General features: G+C 39.0%; 1 non-coding gene across 1 annotated transcript; it reads left to right on the top strand.

Moving 5' to 3' along the window:
* Positions 1 to 108, top strand: LOC138809058 (U6 spliceosomal RNA). The gene has a single exon (XR_011366684.1). It is a non-coding gene; the product is annotated as a U6 spliceosomal RNA (small nuclear RNA).
* Positions 109 to 19,345: the final 19,237 nt, after the last annotated feature.

Below are 19,345 nucleotides of genomic sequence, written 5' to 3'. Positions count from 1 at the left end.
TGATGCTCTTTCTTGTACCACATAAATTAAATTGTAATGATAGTAAGAAGAATTAGAATGGCCCCTGCATAAGGATAACACAGAGATTTTGCAGTATTCTATATGTTTCCAGAATTATTATGGTTCACATTACCCAAAGGAGTATAAAAATTCAATGTAATTCCATTAAAAAATACAAGGTTATTCTTTTTTTTGGGGGGGGGGGGTTTCCGGTCGTGGGGCCTGAACTCTGGGCTTGGGCGCTGTCCCTCAGCTCTTCAGCTCAAGGCTAGCGCTCTACCACTTGAGCCACAGCACCACTTCCGGCTTTTTTCTTATGTGGTGCTGAGCAATCGAACCCAGGGCCTCAGGCATGCAAGGCAAGCGCTCTACCACTGAGCCACCTTCCCAGCCCTACAAGGTTATTCTTTACAGAATTAGAAAACAATTGAAAAAAATCACAAAACCATAAAAGACCAGAAATAGTCAAAACAATCTTGAATAAAGAGAATAAACATAGAGGCATCATACTACTAGACCTCAAAATGTACTAAAAAAGTAGCCATTACAGGATACTAGTGACTTATAGACCATTGGAACAGAGTAAAGAACTCACCAGGCACCAGTTGCTTGTGCCTGCACCCTAGATATTCAGAAGGCTGAGATCAAAGGATCACAGTTCAAAGCCAGTTGAGGCAGAAAATTCCATGAGAATCTTATCTTCAGTTAACCAGCAAACAGCTGGAAATGGAAAGAGGTGGAGCTGTAACTGCAGTGGTAGAACGGATGCCAGCCTTGAGCAAAAAAGCTGAAAGATAGCATCCAGACCCTGAGTTTAACATCCCCCCCATCACCTCATAATACATTAATAGCCAAAATGTACATTGACAAAAGCACCAAAAATGTACATTGGGAAAATCTCTCCTCAATACATACTGCTGGGAAAACTGGACACACATTTTTGGAAGAATGAAATTAGACTGCTATCTCTCTTATAGAAAAATGTACTCATTATGGATGAAAGTAGATATAAAACATGGAACTACTAGAAGAAAAATTAGGGAAATACTTTAAGATATTAATACCTGCTGTAATTTTATGATAAGACACCAAATGCACGGAGAGAAAACAGGAATGTTGATAAATCTTGTTTCAAACTAAGAATCTTGTATCAAATTGTGTGTCTACACAACCAAAGAAATCAACAGACTGAAGAGACAATGTGTAGAACAGGAGAAACAGTTGTAAATTGTGTATCTGACAAATGTTTAATATCCAGTATATTCTTTTTTTTGGGGGGGGGGAGGGGTTGGTCATGGGGCTTGAACTCTGGGCTTCGGCACTGTCCCTCAGCTCTTCAGCTCAAGGCTAGTTCTCTACCACTTCAGCCACTGAGCCACTTCCAGTTTTCTGAGTGGTTTATTGGAGATAAGAGTCTCACAGACTTTCCTGCCTGGGCTGGCTTTGAACCTTGATCCTCAGATCTCAGCCTCCTGAGCAGCTAGGATTACAGGCATGAGCCACTGGCACCCGGCACATCCAGCATATTCTTGAACAGCAAAAAATAATACTATTTTCCTTTTATGGAAAAATAATCAGAATCGATATTTCTCAGAAGTCTACAAATGGCTAACTTGGGAAAATGTAGATTAAAACCATAGCACTAAAGAGGCTGAGAAGATAGTGAGTTCTAGGCCAGTAAGATCCTCTCTAAAAAGCAAAACAAAACAGGGCACTGGTGGCTCATGCCTATATTCCTAGCTACTCAGGAGGCTAAGATCTGAGGATTGCAGTCTGAAGCCAGCCTAGGAAGAAAAATCTATAAGATTCTTATCTCCAATTAACCACCCCAAACCTGGAAGTGGAGCTGTGGTTCAAGGGGTAGAGCATTAGCTTTGCGCACAAAAGCTTAGTGAGAATCCACACGCCCTGAATTCAGGCCCCAGGGCTAGAGCGCGTGTGCGCGCGCGTGCACACGCGCGCACGCGCACACACACACACACACACACACACACACGAAAGCAAAAACAAAAACCACAATGAGTTATTTCCAGTTATAATGACTATCATGAAAAAGACAATTAAAATAACAAATACTATCAGATATGCAAAAGAGGGAAACTCTTAAATATTGTTAATGGAAAGTTGTGAAAAGTAGTATAAAAATAAAACAAACCTAAAAATAGAAATAATATCTGGTTCACCTATCCCATTACTAAGTATATATCCAATAAATGAAATCAGTATATCAGACACAAATGTACTTATGTGTGTCTGTGTGTTTGTATGCACGTGCGTGCTCTGGTCCTGGGGCTTGAACTCAGGACTTGGGCGCTATTCCTGAGAGATGCTTTTGTTTTGTTTTGTTTTGTTTTGTTTTGTTTTGTTGTCCGTCTTGGGGCTTCAACTCTTTGTCTGGGCACTGTCCCTGATCTCTTCAGCTCAAGGTGAGTGCTCTACTACTTGAGCCACAGCACCACTTCTGGTTTTCTGGTGGTTCATTTGAGATAAGATTCTCCTGGACTTTCCTTGACTAGGCTGGCTTTAAATCGTTATCCTCTGATCTCAGCCTCCAGAGTAGCTAGGATTACAGTCATGAGCCACCTAGCTCATTTGCCTGACTGATATATCTTGTGTTTATTACACTATTCAAATAGCCAAGTTTTTGTTTTTGTTTTTTTTGTTTTGTTTTGTTTTTCTTGCCAGTCATGGGGCCTGAGCTCTGGGCCTGGGTGCTGTCCCTCTGCTCTTCAGCTCAAGGCTAGCATTCTACCACTTGAGCCACAGCGCCACTTCTGGCTTTTTCTGCTTATATGGTGCTGAGGAATCGAACCCAGGGCCTCATGCATGCAAGGCAAGCACTCTACCACTGAGCCACCTTCCCAGCCCGAATAGCCAAGTTATTATATCAACCAAGGTATCTATGAACAGATGAATCGCTAAAGAGAATATGATATATATATATATATATATACCTACATAATAGGATACTATTCATCCATAAAAGAATGAAACCTGTAATTTACATAAACAGAACTAAAAGATAATTGTGTTAAGTGAAATAACCTATGCCCAGAAAGACTGATACTAAATATTTTCATTCATATATGGAAGCAAAAATAATGTTAATTCGTATAAGTAGAGGGCAAATTGGTAATCATTGTAGGATAAGAAATACAAAAAGGAGAAAATATAGAAGGGAGATGCCAGGGACTAGGAAAGTGGCTCAGTGGTAGAATGCTTTCCTTGCATGCAAAAGGCCCTGAGTTCGATTGCTCAGCACCACATAAACAGAAAAAGCCAGAAGTGGTGCTGTGGCTCAAGTGGTAGAGCGCTAGTCTTGAGCTGAAGAGCTGAAGGACAGTGCCCAGGCCCAGAGTTTGGGTCCCATGACTGACAAAAAAAAACAAAAAAACGGAGAGGCCACTTAGAGAGATCACTTAAAGCCACGGCATCACATTTGGTTTGAGTGGTTCATTGGAGATAAGAGTCCCATGGACTTTCCTGCATAGGTTGGCTTCCAATCATGATCCTCAGATTTCAGCCTCCTGAGTAGCAAGAATTATAGGTGTGAGCCACCAGCACCCTGCTTAGGTAATTGTTTTTATGTTTAGCATAATATTACCAGAAAGATTAGGTTAGAACAAAATTAACTAGATTACAAATATAAATAAAAGGGAATGATGAGACTACAGTTGAGAGCTATTATGGGTTAGATTGCAAATGTCTCCCAAAATCTCTGTGTAGTCCTTAATGCAGCAGTGTTCATGAGTGGAGTTTTGGGGAATTCATTTAATCTTCCATCTCAGGAGGTTCCCTCATCTCCCTAGTTTACACACAAAACTCTACAGATAATTTATTCCATTATCTTTATTCTCAGTCTCCCATTCTCAGGGCATGGACAAAAATAGACAAGTTCTTTGCTAGAATGTAACATAAATGGCTTCTAGTATAATTCCTAATATTAATATCACTTCCATCTGAGACCTCATGAGCCTAGCTTTTTTTCTCCCTTCTTTCTTTCTGTCTTCCTGTCTTTCTGTCTTCCAGTCTGGCTGTCTGTCTTTTTTTGCCCGTACTGGGACTTGAATTCAGGTCTTTTGCTCAGATAGTTTGCTCCTAGTTGGTGCTATACCACTTGAGCCCTGAATGGCTTCTAGTATAATTCCTAGTATTAATATCATTTCCATCTGAGACCTCATGAGCCTAGCTTTTTTTCTCCCTTCTTTCTGTCTTTCTGTCTTCCTGTCTTCCAGTTTATCTGTCTGTCTTTTTTTTTTTTTTTGCCGGTACTGGGACTTGAATTCAGGTCTTTTGCTCAGATAGTTTGCTCCTAGTTGGTGCTATACCACTTGAGCCATACCTCCAGCCCAGCTTTTAGCTGGTTAGTTGGAGATGGAGTCCTGCAGACTTTTCTGCCTAGGTTGGCTTTTAGCCTCTGTCTTCCAGGTCTCAGCTTCCTGAGTAGTTAGGATTACAATCATGAGACAACCTAGCTCAGGTAAATTATATTAAATTATATAATTCAGAGTATTTTATGACAAGAGCCTGAGGTGGAAGTTTTAGCAAGGATTTATGTTTGTATAATAGGAATAAGATATGGTAGGGAGCCAGGCACTAGTGGCTCACACCTATAATCCTAGCTACTCAGGAGGCTAAGATCAGAGGATCAGGGTTCAAAGCCAGCCCCTGCAAGAACGTCCTTGAGACTCTTACATTCAATTAACAACTAGGAAAAAATAACAAAACTAGAAGTGACACTGTGGCTCAAGTGGTAGAGTACTAGCCCTGAGCTGAAGAGCTCCGGGACAGGGCCCAGGTCCAGAGTTTAAGGCCCACGTTCGACAAAAAAAAAAGATATGATAGGGAGAAGTGGGGGGGGGTCGGGGATTAGGAATATTTCTTTTTTTGTTTGTTTGTTTGGGTCTGGTCGTGGGGGCCTGAACTCTGGGCCTGGGCGCTGTCCTTCAGCTCTTCAGCTGAAGGCTAGCGCTCTACCACTTGAGCCACAGTACCACTTCAGGCATGCAAGGCAAGCACTCTACCACTGAGCAACCTTCCCAGCCCCTAGGAACATTACTTGAACCACATTCCACATGTAGGAAGTGGGAGTAAAGACTCAAAAGGATGGCTCTTATTTGTGTTTTTTATACTTTCTGAATTTGGAGAAAATACATGACTGTGCCATCTAGAATCCCCTAGTGTCTTATAACTAAGAGGAATGAAGAGGGTAATGGTGAGTGAATATGACTGAACTATATTACCATGTGTGTATGTATGTGTTTGTGTGTATATGAAAATAACATAATGAAATCCACTAAGAATGTTTTAAAGGGAAACAGGAAATAAGTACGAATAGAGCAAAATATACTATATGCATGTATGAAAATATCACAGTGAAACCCAATTGTATAATTTATGTTAATAAAAATTAAATTAAAAATGTAATCAAAATGTTTCAGAATTTCTTTTTTTTTCCTTTTTGCCAGTCCTGGGGCTTGAACTCAGGGCCTGGACACCATCCCTGAGCTCCTTTTGCTCAAAACTATAACTCTTACCACTTGAGCCACAGTGCCAATTCCAGCATTTTCTGTTTATGTGGTACTGAGGAATTGAACCCAGGGCTTCATTCATTCATGCTAGCCAAGCACTCTACCACCAAGCCAAACCTATATCAGAATTTCTATGGAAAAGTGACTGCTTTGTCTTTCATTCATCCCCTTCCCCAACCTACCTCACCTCCCTGCCCATCTCTGAGCCTCTTTGTGCTCAAGCCTAGTGCTCAACTATTTAAGCCACAGTACTCCTTTCTGAGTAGTAGTTTATTGGAGATAAGAGTTTCAAATACTTTTCTGCACATATCTCAGTCTCCGGAGTAGTTTAGGATTATAGGCATAAGCCTCCAGCACCAGACATTTCTTCTCCTTTTTTTTTTTTTTTTTTGGTCGGCCATGGGGCTTGAACTCTGGGCCTGGGCTCTGTCCTTCAGCTCTTCAGCTCAAGGCGAGCGCTCTACCACTTGAGCTACAGCACCACTTCCGGTTTTCTGGTGGTTTATTGGAGATAGGAGTCTCACGGTCTCTCCTGCCCGGGCTGGCTTTGAACCGCGATCCTCAGATCTCAGCCTCCTGAGTAGCTAGGATTACAGGCGTGAGCCACCAGCGCCCGGCTCTTCTTCTCCTTTCTTTTTTTTTTTTTTTGTCGGTCGTGGGGCTTGAACTCTGGGCCTGGGTGCTGTCCCTCAGCTCTTCAGCTCAAGGCGAGCGCTCTACCACTTGAGCTACAGCGCCACTTCCGGTTTTCTGGTGGTTTATTGGAGATAGGAGTCTCACGGTCTCTCCTGCCCGGGCTGGCTTTGAACCGCGATCCTCAGATCTCAGCCTCCTGAGTAGCTAGGATTACAGGCATGAGCCACCAGCGCCCGGCTTCTTCTCCTTTCTTAACAAGCACATTTTGGAGTAATTCTTTTCCTTCACTTCAGCTATTGAAGATTTTGTGTGAGTGTTGGTAGGACACTGGGGAAAGGTTGTGGCTTTCAGGGGGATCAGAGGTTACCAGACCAAGAAAAGTAACATCTTGACCTCATGGAGACATCTGTGCACCACCTGGGATTTTAAGCTATATACCCCTGGACACAGGTTAGCGTGAGAGAGGAGTACAGAGATGTACCACAGGGATGGACTGAAGCAAAGAAAATACTTTGTGCTCCCCATATCATTTAGCTTTTTTTTCTTCCTTTGAATATTTACAGACCTTTTACATACAGGTGGCAGCATGGGGCTACTTCAAGATGCACTAGTACTACTGACAGTGTGATTCACAGATCAGTGTTGTTCCATCAGTGTTGTTTCCATTGTGCTCCAGGGTAAGTATAGAAAATGAGACTTTTTAGCAATTGTTATAGAATGTGATATTTTCACCTTTTTTCTCATCCTTTATTAAAGTAATAGTTCCACAATAGTTTGCACAAAAAAAAAAACCTCCTATAAGATGTAAAGAACCGGAAGTGAATTTATGTTTTGTTATGACCACGACCAATTGATCATTCTATAACCAATGTATCAAAGGTAGCTATGTCAAAACCAGAATTCAGGGGCTGGGAATGGTAGATAGAGTGGTAGATAGAGTGCTTGCCTCATATCCATGAGGCCCTGGATTGGATTCCTTAACACTACATACACAGAAAAAGACAGAAGTGGCGCTGTGGTTCAAGTGGTAGAGTTCTAGCCTTGAGCAAAAAGCAGCTCAGGGACAGTGCCCAGGCCCTGAGTTCAAGCCCCAGGACTGGCAAAAAAAAAAAACAATTTAGGGGCTGGGAAGGTGGCTTAGCAGTAGTGTGCTTGCCTAGCATTCATGAAGCCCTGGGTTCGATTCCTCAGCACCACATAAATGGAAAAATGGAAGTGACGCTGTGGCTCAAGTGGCGGAGCACTAGCCTGGAGTAAAAAGAAACTCAGGGACAGTGCTCAGGCCCTGAGTTCAAGCCCCAGGACTGGCAAAAAACGAATAAACAAACAAAAACCCCAGAATTCAAAGCTATGTGTATGTTCTATTTCCCTCTCAGTCTTAGCCCTAGAACAGGGAGTAGGGTACTGAATCCAATTACTACTCAAACTAAATTGTTTATAATACCAAAGTGAACTAATTTCTTAGGAAAAAAACTAGGAAAGCAATTATGTGTTAACTAAAATGTGTTAACTAAAACCAGAAAAATAATTTCTCCTATGGATCGTGATTGTGTGCGCCTATCCAAGGATAGAGGTCAGTATGTCCAGAAAAAATGACAAGTCCTTTAGTCAAGTCCTTCAGTTTTACTTTTAACTGAAGTATTACTTTTAACTAGGAAGTAACTTTAGTGTTACTTTTAACTTTAGTATTACTTTTAACTGAACTTTTAAGAAATAGTGAACAGCTCTGAATTTGAGATGATCCCCCTGAGAACAATCTAGAATGCAGCGATTCATTGTCACTAATTAAGTACAGAGCCTTATGTTTTAATAATCAGCAGAGCTGGGGGGTAGCATTGACATTTTCTGGTGAATATTAAAACATGCAAACTGGCTAGAAAGTCATTCCACCTGGTATTTGGAGTTGTGCCAGAGAAATAAAGTAACAGGAACAAGGATGAGAACGTCTTCAGAAAGTAATTTGTGTCGCCTCTAAACTTCATACAACTGGGTAACTGATATTGTAGAGTTCCATCCCATAAAACAGGGCAGCAATAATTTAGTCTGGAAAATGTTAACTATTACCACCACTCTTAGCCATTAAAATCTATACTAAAATATCCATAAAGCATCACAATGTTAATTTCTTATGGAACAGTGCACTGAAACCTACTTGCCTTTTTTTTTTATTGTAAAGATACTATACAGAGGGTTACAGTTACATGAGTGAGGTAATGAGTACACTTCCTCTTGAACATTGTTACCCCCTCCATTGTTTTCCCCCTACCATCCCTTCCCCCTACTTGCCTTTTACATATAATATTGGCCCCAAATGGCTAGAGATTCAAATCATCAGATAACTGAGGATTTAGGATTACAGACATAGGCCTGTAATTTGCCCACCACTCTTCAGATTTTTTGTTTTGTTTTCTTTTGTTTTTTTGGGTCCGGTCGTGGGGCCTGCACTCTGGGCCTGGGCATTATCCCTCAGCTCTTTAGCTCAAGGCTAGCGCTCTACCACCTGAGCCACAGTGCCACTTGCGGCTTTTTTTCTTTTTGCTTATGTGGTGCTGAGGAATCGAACCCAGGGCCTCAGGCATGCAAGGCAAGAGCTCTACCACTGAGCCACCTTCTCAGCCCCTCTAAAGATTTATTTTTAAAGAACTGTTTATTTAGAGTTGATATTATTTTCTTAAAATGTTTGGTAAAATTCACCAATAATAACAATCTGGGCATGAATTTTGCTTTGCAGCTTAGCATTTAATTACAAATTCAATATAAGATACACCTATTTAGGTTACCTAGTACATTCTGGCTAATCTTTGAGAGCTTATCTTTCAAGTCATGCATTCATTTTATTTCAGCTGTTAGATCTACTAACATGAAGTTGTTCATAGTATTTCCTTTTTAACTTTTTACGTCTGAAGAACAAGCTATACTGGTATCACCTCTGTCAGTTCAGATATTGTTAATTTGGTTATTTTTTTTTTCTTGGTCAATCTGGCTAAAAGTTCATTAATTAGAAAACCATTTTTACTCCACCAAAACAGAATTTTTTTATTGATTTGCTCATTAAAATTTTTTAATTGGGGCTGGGAAGGTGGCTCAGTGGTAGAGCACTTGCCTTACATGCCTGAGGCCCTGGGTTCGATTCCTCAGCACCACATAAGAAAAAAGCTGGAAGTGGCGCTGTGGCTCAAGTGGTAGAGCGCTAGCCTTGAGCTGAAGAGCTGAGGGACAGTGCCTAGGCCCAGAGTTCAGGCCACACGACCGGACCAAAAAAAAATTTTATTTTAATCATAAATTCATTGAACTCTAGGCTTGGGTGCTGTCCCTCAGCTCTTCAGCTCAAGGCAAGCACTCTACCGCTTGAGCCACAGCACTACTTCTGGTTTTCTAGTGGTTTATTGAGATAAGAGTCTCATGGACTTTCCTGTCTGGGCTGGCTTTGAACCACAATCCTCAGATCTCAGCCTTCTGAGTAGCTAGGATTACAGGTGTGAGCTACCGTCACCCGGCCCCTTTCCCTCTCTTATACTTCATTTCCCCATTTGTTCTCTCCCCCTTTTCAAACAGTATTTACTGGTTCTATTATGACATACCTATTTATATATATATATATATATATATATATATATATATATATATACACATACATGCAGATTATATACAGATATATACAATATATCATATACCACATGTATCATTTAATATAGAGTATATAATATATATCAAGTGCAATGTATATCTTATATATGTCATAATAGGTATATTGAAATATAACAATAAGTTATCATACATAATATACATATATGCTTATAAATATGTAAATATATACTATATAAAATATATTACATAAATATATACTACATAATATATATTATATAACTTATTGTGTATATTCTATATCTTGTACATATGTATATAAAATTGTATGTATATGTCTATATATGTATAAACTTTGCATATCTTTTCAAAACAATGATCTCCAGTTCCATCCATATTCCTGCCACAATATAATTTCATGCTGCTTTATGCTGATCATACTTTACTGTATATTTTCACTTTATTTTCTTTGTCCATTTATTATTGGGTGCTGAGCTTCTAGGTTGATTCCAAAGTTTCGCTATAGTGAATAGTGCTGTGATAAATATGGGTGAGAAACATCCTCTTGTATGTTGATATACACTCATTTGAATATTTGCCAAAGAGTAGTGTAACAAGGCCCTAAATTAAGTATACCTTTAGTTTTTTGAGGAACCTCCAATTTATTTACATAGTTACTGTACTAGTTATCATTCTCACTAAAAATTTATGAGGGTTACCCATGCACATGCATATTCTCACCAGCTTTTTTGTTGTTTTCCTTCTTTCTTTTTTTTTTTTTCTTTTTTTTTGGTCCGTTGTGGGGCTTGAACTCTGGGCCTGGGCACCGTCCCTCAGCTCTTCAGCTCAGGGTGAGCGCTCTACTGCTTGAGCCACAGCACCACTTCTGGTTTTCTAGTGTTTATTAGAGATAAGTCTCACAGACTTTCCTTCCCAGCCTGGGTTTGAACCGTGATCCTTAGATCTCAGCCTCCTTAGTAGCTAGGATCATAGGCATAAGCCACCATCACCTAGCCGCTCCTTGTTTCTCATTAAGAAATGTACCCGCTGTTCTGTTGTTTTCCTTTAGATATGACTTGTTGCTTCTCTTTTGCTGATTTCAACATTCTTTGTTTCATATAGCTAGTGTTTTAATTATAATAGATCTGGAGGGGTTTTTTGTTTTGTTTCTTCTAATATGGTCTGTTTGCTATTCTGAAAGCCTTCTGTACCCAGATGGTCCTCTCTTTCTCAAGACTGAGGATGTTTTCCACTATTGTTTTATTGAATATATTATATATACTTTTAGCTTCATTCATATTTATTCTTCAATGGTGACTCCAGAAGTCCCACGTGTTCCATTTTTTTCTCTTAGTGTTTGATTGTCTTTAGATTAATTAATCTGCTTTATCTTTAATCCCCTGTATTCTATTTTCAACTTGTCCCATCCTATTATCAAGGCTTTATACTGAGACTTTTAATTTGGGTTATTAGGCTTTCCATTTCTATGATTTTGGTTTGATTTTTTTCCCCAAAATTTCTATATCTTTTGAGGTTTATTTGTCATATTCAATATTGCCTTATTTTATTCAGCTGTTTATTTGACTTCTCTTTGAGTTCATTTAACCGCTTATTTGTATATTCTCTCTCTCTCTCTCTCTCTCTCTCTCTCTCTCTCTCTCTCTCTCTCTCTCTCTCTCTCTCTTTCTCTCTCTCTCTCTTTCCTTCTATCAATCCTAGGGCTTGAACTCTGGGCCTGGGTGCTCTTCAGCTCAAGCACTCTTATCACTTGAGCCACAGTGCCACTTCCAGCTTTCTGGTGGTGAATTGGAGATAAAGAGTCTCAAGGACTTTCCTGCCTGGGCTGGCTTTGAACCACCATCCTCAGATCTCAGCCTTTTGAGTAGCTAGGATTACGTGTGAGCCACTGGTTCCTGGCTTTGTATTTTCTTTAAATTCATTCCAGTATTTATGGATGTTTTCCTTAATTTCATTGATTATTCTTCTCAGATCAGTGTTTGATACAAATTAGATAAACACAGTAAGGGAAATTTTCATAAATGCAAAGATCCCAATCAGTTCTAGGAAGAGGACTGAGTTGGATAAATAAAGTGGCACAAAAGTCTCAATGTGGGGTATAGCACAGTGCTCCTTTTTTGGAAAAGTGTAATAATGGTGATAGTTACCAAGAAATGTGAATGTCCTATTTAGTAATGCCACTGAATTATAAAATTAAAAATAACTTAAATGGTAAACTATACATTATACATATTCAATGTAAGTATTAAAAAGATAGAGTGGGGCCGGGCACTGGTGGCTCATGCCTGTGATCTTAGCTATCTGGAGGCTGAGATCTGAACATCAAGGTTCAAAGCCAGCCCAGGCAGGAAAGTTCCTGAGACTTATCTCTAATTAATCATCAGAGAACTGGAAGTGGCACTGTAGCTCAGGTGGTAAAGCTCTTGCCTTGAGCTGAAGACAGCACCCAGGCCCAGAGTTTGAGCCTCATAACCAACAACAACAACAAAAAAAAAAGGTAGAATGGTACACATGTTAATATTTGGATGTAGATGTAAATGTAACTAGAGTTAAAGTTTCATTTGGAAGAATAAAAGGAGAATGAGTTGAAAATGTTCAGTGCAAAATAAAATTAGTATAAACTTTTAATTAAAGTCTTGGAGAACCATAGCAAGTCTGTAAGGTAAAATACAAATTAAATCTGTAATTTCAAAGTATCAATTCATGTTGTGTGAAAACTTCTTGAAATGGAACGAAATTGGAAGAAAATAAACTCATGTCAGTCTAGAAGTGTTCATATGTACAATATCTCATTTTCTCTAATACCTTATGAAGTAGTTATTATTGGTTTCTATTCTGTATGTAAGAAAGCTGAAGCTTACCATGTTGTTACTAGCATTTGTTAAAAATAGGATAATTTTCTGGGAAGGTGGCTCAGTGGTAGAGCGCTTGCCTTGCATGCCTGAGGCCCTGGGTTCGATTCCTCAGCACCACATAAGCAAAAAGAAAAAAGCTGGAAGCGGCTCAAGTGGTAGAGCACTAGCCTTGAGCTGAAGAGCTGAGGGACAGTGCCAGGCCCAGAGTTCAGGCCCTACGACCGGACCAAAAAAAAAAAAAAAAAAAAAGGATAATTTTATAGGTCATGGAGGCTCACACTGGTAATCTACAAGGAGAATGAAGCAGGAGGACCATGAATTCACAACCTGCCTTGCCTAAAAAAAATAGTATGGTAATTTTAAACTAGGTCTCTTAATTTCAAATCCAGTAAGATTTGTGAGTAGAAGAATATGGATTTGAGAATCATAGAGACCTTTATATCTTGGATATGTATTATTAACTATACGTCTTTGGGGACATTATTGACCTCCTCTATGTCTCAGTTTTCTTGTCTTTGAAAATTTGATGCAAATACCCATTTTGTAAAGAATAAGTTCTGAGCTAAGTCCTACACCTAGTACCCAAGATGTGACCTTTATTATTAATTTACTTTCTTCCTCTGAAGTTTGTGATGTTTATCTGACGTTTATTTAAAAAAAACAAACGTGTGTGTGTGTGTGTGTGTGTGTGTGTGTGTGTGTGTGTGTGTGAATGAAATCATTTGCTGATACTTAAAACTTACTTATAAACTTAAGTTTTCTTGCTTTGACAAATGATAAAGTTTCACACATTAATCTTTTTCTGGCTAGAAGAAAAGCACATTTTACTAATTAAAGACACAAAATTCTAAAGAAAAATTATGAGCATGGTTTGGAAACTCATGTACATATTTATTTAACACCATTTCGTATCTTTATGATGGCTTTTGGAAACTTATTTAGAAAACTGGAAAGTCCTTGAATACCAAGTGGTTTAACAGAAATTTTTTAATGAGTTAAGTGTAAATGAATGAAAAACACATGAATTCTATTTTCTGTAAATAACACATGGCTTGAAATAAAAATCTACTTGGAAAAACAGTCTCCTGTATATGATTGAATTAAAACACTTAAGAAATGGTACTTTGTGTTTAATTTTATTTTGATAAGATTACTTCAGGAGGGGTGGGGGATACAGCTGAGGAGGTGGGAGGGAAGGGATGGTAGGGGAAAAACAAAGGAGGAGGCAACAATGCTGGATAAGAACTGTACTCATTACCTTACAGTAACTGTAACATCTTTGTACAGTATTTTCACAATAAAAAAAAAAAAAAACAATTACCGGGTGCTGGTGCCTCATGCCTGTAATCCTAGCTACTCAGGAGGTTGAGATCTGAGGATCAAGGTTCAAAGCCAGCCCAGGCAGGAAACTCCATGAGACTCTTATCTCCAATAAACCACTAGAAAACCAGAAGTGGCACTGTGGCTCAAGTGGTAGAGTGCTACCCTTGAGCTGAAGAGCTGAGGGACAGTGCCCAGGCCCAGAGTTCAAGCCCCATGACAAAAAATAAATAAACAAATAAAAATTTTTTTAAAAAGTACTTCAGGATGAGGTCTGAAGCTACATCTGAGACCTTTGGTATGTCCATTTTCACAAAAATTAAGCTAATGCTTTTGAAACCATTTTTTGGGGGGGGATAAAAAGAAAGTAATTCTTTAGACCAAGGTAACTTATTCACATGAGAGCAAGTATAGAACCTTGGACATGAGAGTAATGAGGTAGGCGTAGTGGAAAGCTCTTGGCAAAATGTAGCACCACAGTATCCTAAGAACAATCATTTATTTTGTTAGAAGTCAGGAGAACTAATCAGATTAATTTTCATCAAGATATTAAAGCTTTTCATCATCATTTCCAAGTACTCTAAATGTCTCCAAATATTTTCATTATAATGTGCTTATAACTTCTTCTCCATCTCTTTATTCTTAGAAGGAGATGGCTACCACATATGGAATCCAGATGAGGCAATGATAATTTTAGTATTCCTGTTCATCCAGTTCCTTCTTTTTGGTATTCAGAAGAGTTTCCGTTCATTTGAAGTAGTAGACATTGTCTTTTATAATTTGCAGTCCTCCTTCCCTTAAGATGGGGACATTGACTTCATTTTGTTCATTTTAGAATGAAAAACAGGCAGAAAATTGCCTTGGAATAAAACATATGTTTGTGCAGTGAAATATACCCTAAGACATGAACTAAATGGACATTGATTAAAAGGACTAGAAGCACTGGCAGAAGAATAGACATGTAGATCAATAGAATGGAATTGAGGGTCCAGAAATAAACTCTCACATTTACAGTCAACTGATCTTCACCAAATGTGCCAAGACAGTTCAGTGGGAAAGAATAGTCTTTTCAAAACATGTTTCTTGGCATAATTAGATCTCTACATGCAAAAGAATGAAGTTGGACTCCTACCATATACCATATACAAAACTCAAAATAGATCAGAAACTTAAATGTATGCATATTTCCCATTCTCAATTAACAAAACTTTATAGTTAAGATAAAATGTCTCTAGAGGGTCCAATGGAAGAGCACCTGTCTGACAAGTGCAAGGCTCTAGTACTACCATCCCACAATGATTTTACTGTAGAAATGAATTGCCAACTTGTTTAAATCATGTACAAAATATTTGTGTGGGTAGGAAGTAGTACTGTGGCTCAAGTGGTAGAGCCCTAGCCTTGAGCACAAAAGACTAAGAGACAGAGCCCAGGTCCTGAGTTCAAGCCCCAGGACTGGCAAAAAAAAAAAAAAAAGTGATTGTAATGTAGTAAGATATCAATGTTTTGGGGAGAAAGCAAGCATTGCTATCTGTATTAAATAAAAGACTAGCAGTTGGTCTCATGATGGCTCACCAGTGGCTCATACCTGTAATCCTAGCTACTCAGGAAGCTGAGACCTGAGGTTCAAAACCAGCCCTGGAAGGAAAATCCTTGAGACTCTTATCTCCAATTAATCACCAGAAAACCAAAAGTGGCGCTGTGGCTCAAGTGGTAGGGCACTAGCCTTGAACTGAAGAGCTGAAGGACAGCACCAGGCCCAGAGTTCAGACCCATGACCAATAAAACAAAACAAAAACCTCAATTTGTTAGAAGTTTATAGAAGTGATAATTTATATAATTTATAGAAATCATTCTAGACTAAAACCTTGTCAAAAAAGATCAGTGAGGCTGGGAAGGTGGCTCAGTGGTAGAGTGCTTGCCTTGCATGCCTGAGGCCCTGGGTTCGATTCCTCAGCAACACATAAGCAAAAAGAAAAAAGCCAGAAGTGGCGCTGTGGCTCAAGTGGTAGAGCGCTACCCTTGAGCTGAAGAACTAAGGGGCAGTGCCCAGGCCCAGAGTTCAGGCCCCACAACCGAACCCCCCAAAAAAAAAAAGAAAAGAAAAGAAAAAAAGATCAATGAGGGCTGGGAATGTGGCTTAGTGCATGCCTTGTATGCATGAAGCCCTGGGTTTGATTCTTCAGTACCACATAAACAGAAAAATCTGGAAGTGGTGCTGTGGCTCAAGTGGCCTTAAGCATAGATAGGCTCAAGGACAGTGCATAGACCCTGAGTTCAAGCCCCAGAACCAGGAAAAAAAAAAGATCAATGAAAATAGGGTGATTTTTGTTTTATTTTTTCCTATTTTTGACATTTTCAAAATATATAGTAGCAAACATTGATCTTTTTTTCTATGAAGAAAATAAATCCCCAAATGTCAAACATAATGTTTGTATGATTACTTGATTCTCTGCTGACGAGTCATCCTGAACCAGGCAACACAGGTTCACAACTATAATCCTAGCTATGTGGTTAAAGATCAGGAGGATTACAGTCCTAAACCAGCCTGTGCCTAACCAAGACTCCATCTCAACAGACGAACCTGGGCATGATGGTGTGTGTCTGTTATCACAGCTATGGTAGGAAGCAAAAAATACAAGGATTACATATAGGCCATCTGGTATCATTTTGAAAGCTTTTTTCTTTTTCTTTTTTAGGTGAAATTCACTTTTTTTGGGGGGGTACTGGGGTCTCAAGTCAGGGCCTCATGCTTGTTGGTGGCTTGCTTAATTGAGTCACCCATTTAAAGTATAATTCAGTGATATTTAGTTTATTCAATGACTTTGCAGCCACTTCCACATGTAAAACTTTTTTTTTTTTTTTTGGTCAGTTGTGGGGCTTGAACTCTGGGCCTGGGAGCTGTCCCTGAGCTCTTCAGCTCAAGGCGAGCACTCTACCACTAGAGCCACAGCACCACTTCCAGTTTCTGAGTGGTTTATTGGAGTCTCACAGAGGTTCCTCAAAAGACTTCACATAGATCTCCCCTATGATCCAGCAATCCCACTTTTGGGCATTTACCCAAATGTCTACAAACAAGACCACACTAAAGCTACCAGCACAACTATGTTTATTGCAGCATTATTTACCATAGCTAAGATATGTAACCAACCCAGATGCCCCTCAGTAGATGAATGGATCAAGAAAATGTGGTATATATACACAATGGAATTCTATGCCTCCATCAGAAAGAATGACATTTCCCCATTTGTTAGGAAATGGAAAGGCTTGGAAAAAATTATATTAAGTGAAGTAAGCCAGGCCCAAAGAAACATAGGTCCCATGGTTTCCCTTATTTGCAATATCTAGTATAGGTATGAGTCAAGCGGAAAAGGTCAGATAATATGATGTTAGGAAAATGAACCCTTAAATATGTATTTTAATGTTTTCGTTTCTTTCATGCATGTGTTTCTAACGCATTTATAAGATTATTTCTTTGTTGCTTTGTATGTCCCTCCCCCACAGTGTAACCCCCGCTTTCACTTTATTTGATGTCAGTATAACATGTGGAGGAGATGGGGACAAACAAGTCGTTTAAGGATTCAGGTGGACCTGTTGCAACAATGAGAAGTACAAAATGTCATGTCAAAACCAGCTTTACAATGTCGGTGTGGGAGGGGGAGGGGGGGATGATTGGGTGAGGGGGAGGGGGGAGGCTGGGAAGGGAGGTGAAGGGTAAACAAAAGAGGAGGCTGCAATGCTTGGTAAGAAATGTATGCATTATCCTGCCCATGTAATTGTAACCCCTCTGTACAGTATGTTCTCAAATAAAATAATATAAAAATAAAAAAAAAAAGAGTCTAACAGACTTTCCTGCCTAGGCTGGCTTTGAACCACTATCCTCAGATCTCAGCCTCCTGAGTAGCTAGGATTACAGGCATGAGCCACCAGCGCCCGGCACATGTAGAACTTTTTTATTCTAGTCCTTGGGCTTGAACTCAAGGTCTGGGCACTGTTCCTGAGCCTCTGTACTCAAGCCTAGCACTCTACCACTTGAGCTACCGTGCCACAAAAGTCTCACTGACTTTTTTGCCTAGGCTAGCTTCAAACTACTACCCTCAGATCTCAGCCTCCTGAGTAGCTAGGATTATAAGCATGAGCCACCAGTGCCCAGCAACAATATTTTATTTATTGTCCCCAAAGAAATCATTTAGTAATCACTCCAGCCTACCTGCTCCCCAGACCCAGGTAGCTGCTAATCTGCTTTTTGTCACTATAAATTTGCCAATTCTGACTTTGTCTATAGATGGAAGCATAACCTCTTCCATCCACTAAGTACAATGCTTTCCAAGGTGTTATATCTGTTTCTCATTGCTTTTTATTATCAAATAATATTTCACTGCAATAGATGTACCAAGTTTGAATTGCTTCTGCAGTGGGGCTATTATTATTTTTCTAGGTCTTCGTACTAAAATATAAAACATCTAAATGGTTAGAAAGGAGAAAAAAGTATTGAGTATTGGAAAAATTTTCAATCCTCAATGGTCACTGAATACATTAGAACCTAATATTCACTATAGGCACAATTCTTATTGAGTAATCATTTCCCGAGCCATAATGATGATAAAATGTCTTCTAAAATGCAGTCTTATAGCAAGTATTTGTGTCTAAGTGCTTCTGTTTATGGGACAAGAAATTAAAATGACTGTCTTGGCAGTATCACTCCAGTGTATAAGCCAAGGGATTAAGAGTACTTTTAAGACAGAGTAACAATGTATTCTTTTGGCTTTGGTAATGATGGAAAATTTATATATAATGTATGGATGATTATATTTTACTTGTATGAGGCTGTCAATCAAAATAACTTTTCTGTCAGGAGATAGCTTCCAATGCATAAAACTTTTTTTTTACATTGAAATCCTTGTTGAGTTTATATAATGTTCAATGATCATGTTTCCTTCACAATTTATTTTTAAAAATCCATTTCAAAATATGAAATGACTGGATAATTCTGTCTTTGAGCAACAATTATCCATGCCAACTTAATACAGGAAAGCTTAAATTTAATCCTACCATCACTCTTCAGATGAAATAAATGCTGTAGGTGTTGCAAAATCCCAAGGTGGAGTTCCTTTTCATTTCCCTTAAACTAGCTAGTACAGCCAGTATTGCTTCATGAGGTATAAACAGAGCTGTAGCTAAGCTTCCCCAGAGCTCTAGAAAGAAGAGTAAAGTCAGTTAACTGGTCTTAGTGCTGAATGAAAGGATAAAAATTTCATAAAATAAGGAAAGAAAGTAAGAACATACATATAGGCAGTTAAGAAATGTTTAACTTTTCATCAAGAAGTTTTGGGTTCCCTGCACATATAGTTATGCAATTTTAAGTATTAGTAAAATAATATGTGTAACAACTTGACACATTCT

The sequence above is a fragment of the Dipodomys merriami genome, unplaced genomic scaffold, assembly GCF_024711535.1.
Source record: "Dipodomys merriami isolate MVZ:Mamm:240054 unplaced genomic scaffold, mDipMer1.0.p SCAF_48, whole genome shotgun sequence".
NCBI lineage: Eukaryota > Metazoa > Chordata > Mammalia > Rodentia > Heteromyidae > Dipodomys > Dipodomys merriami.
This window is presented reverse-complemented; position numbering and strand designations above follow the sequence as displayed.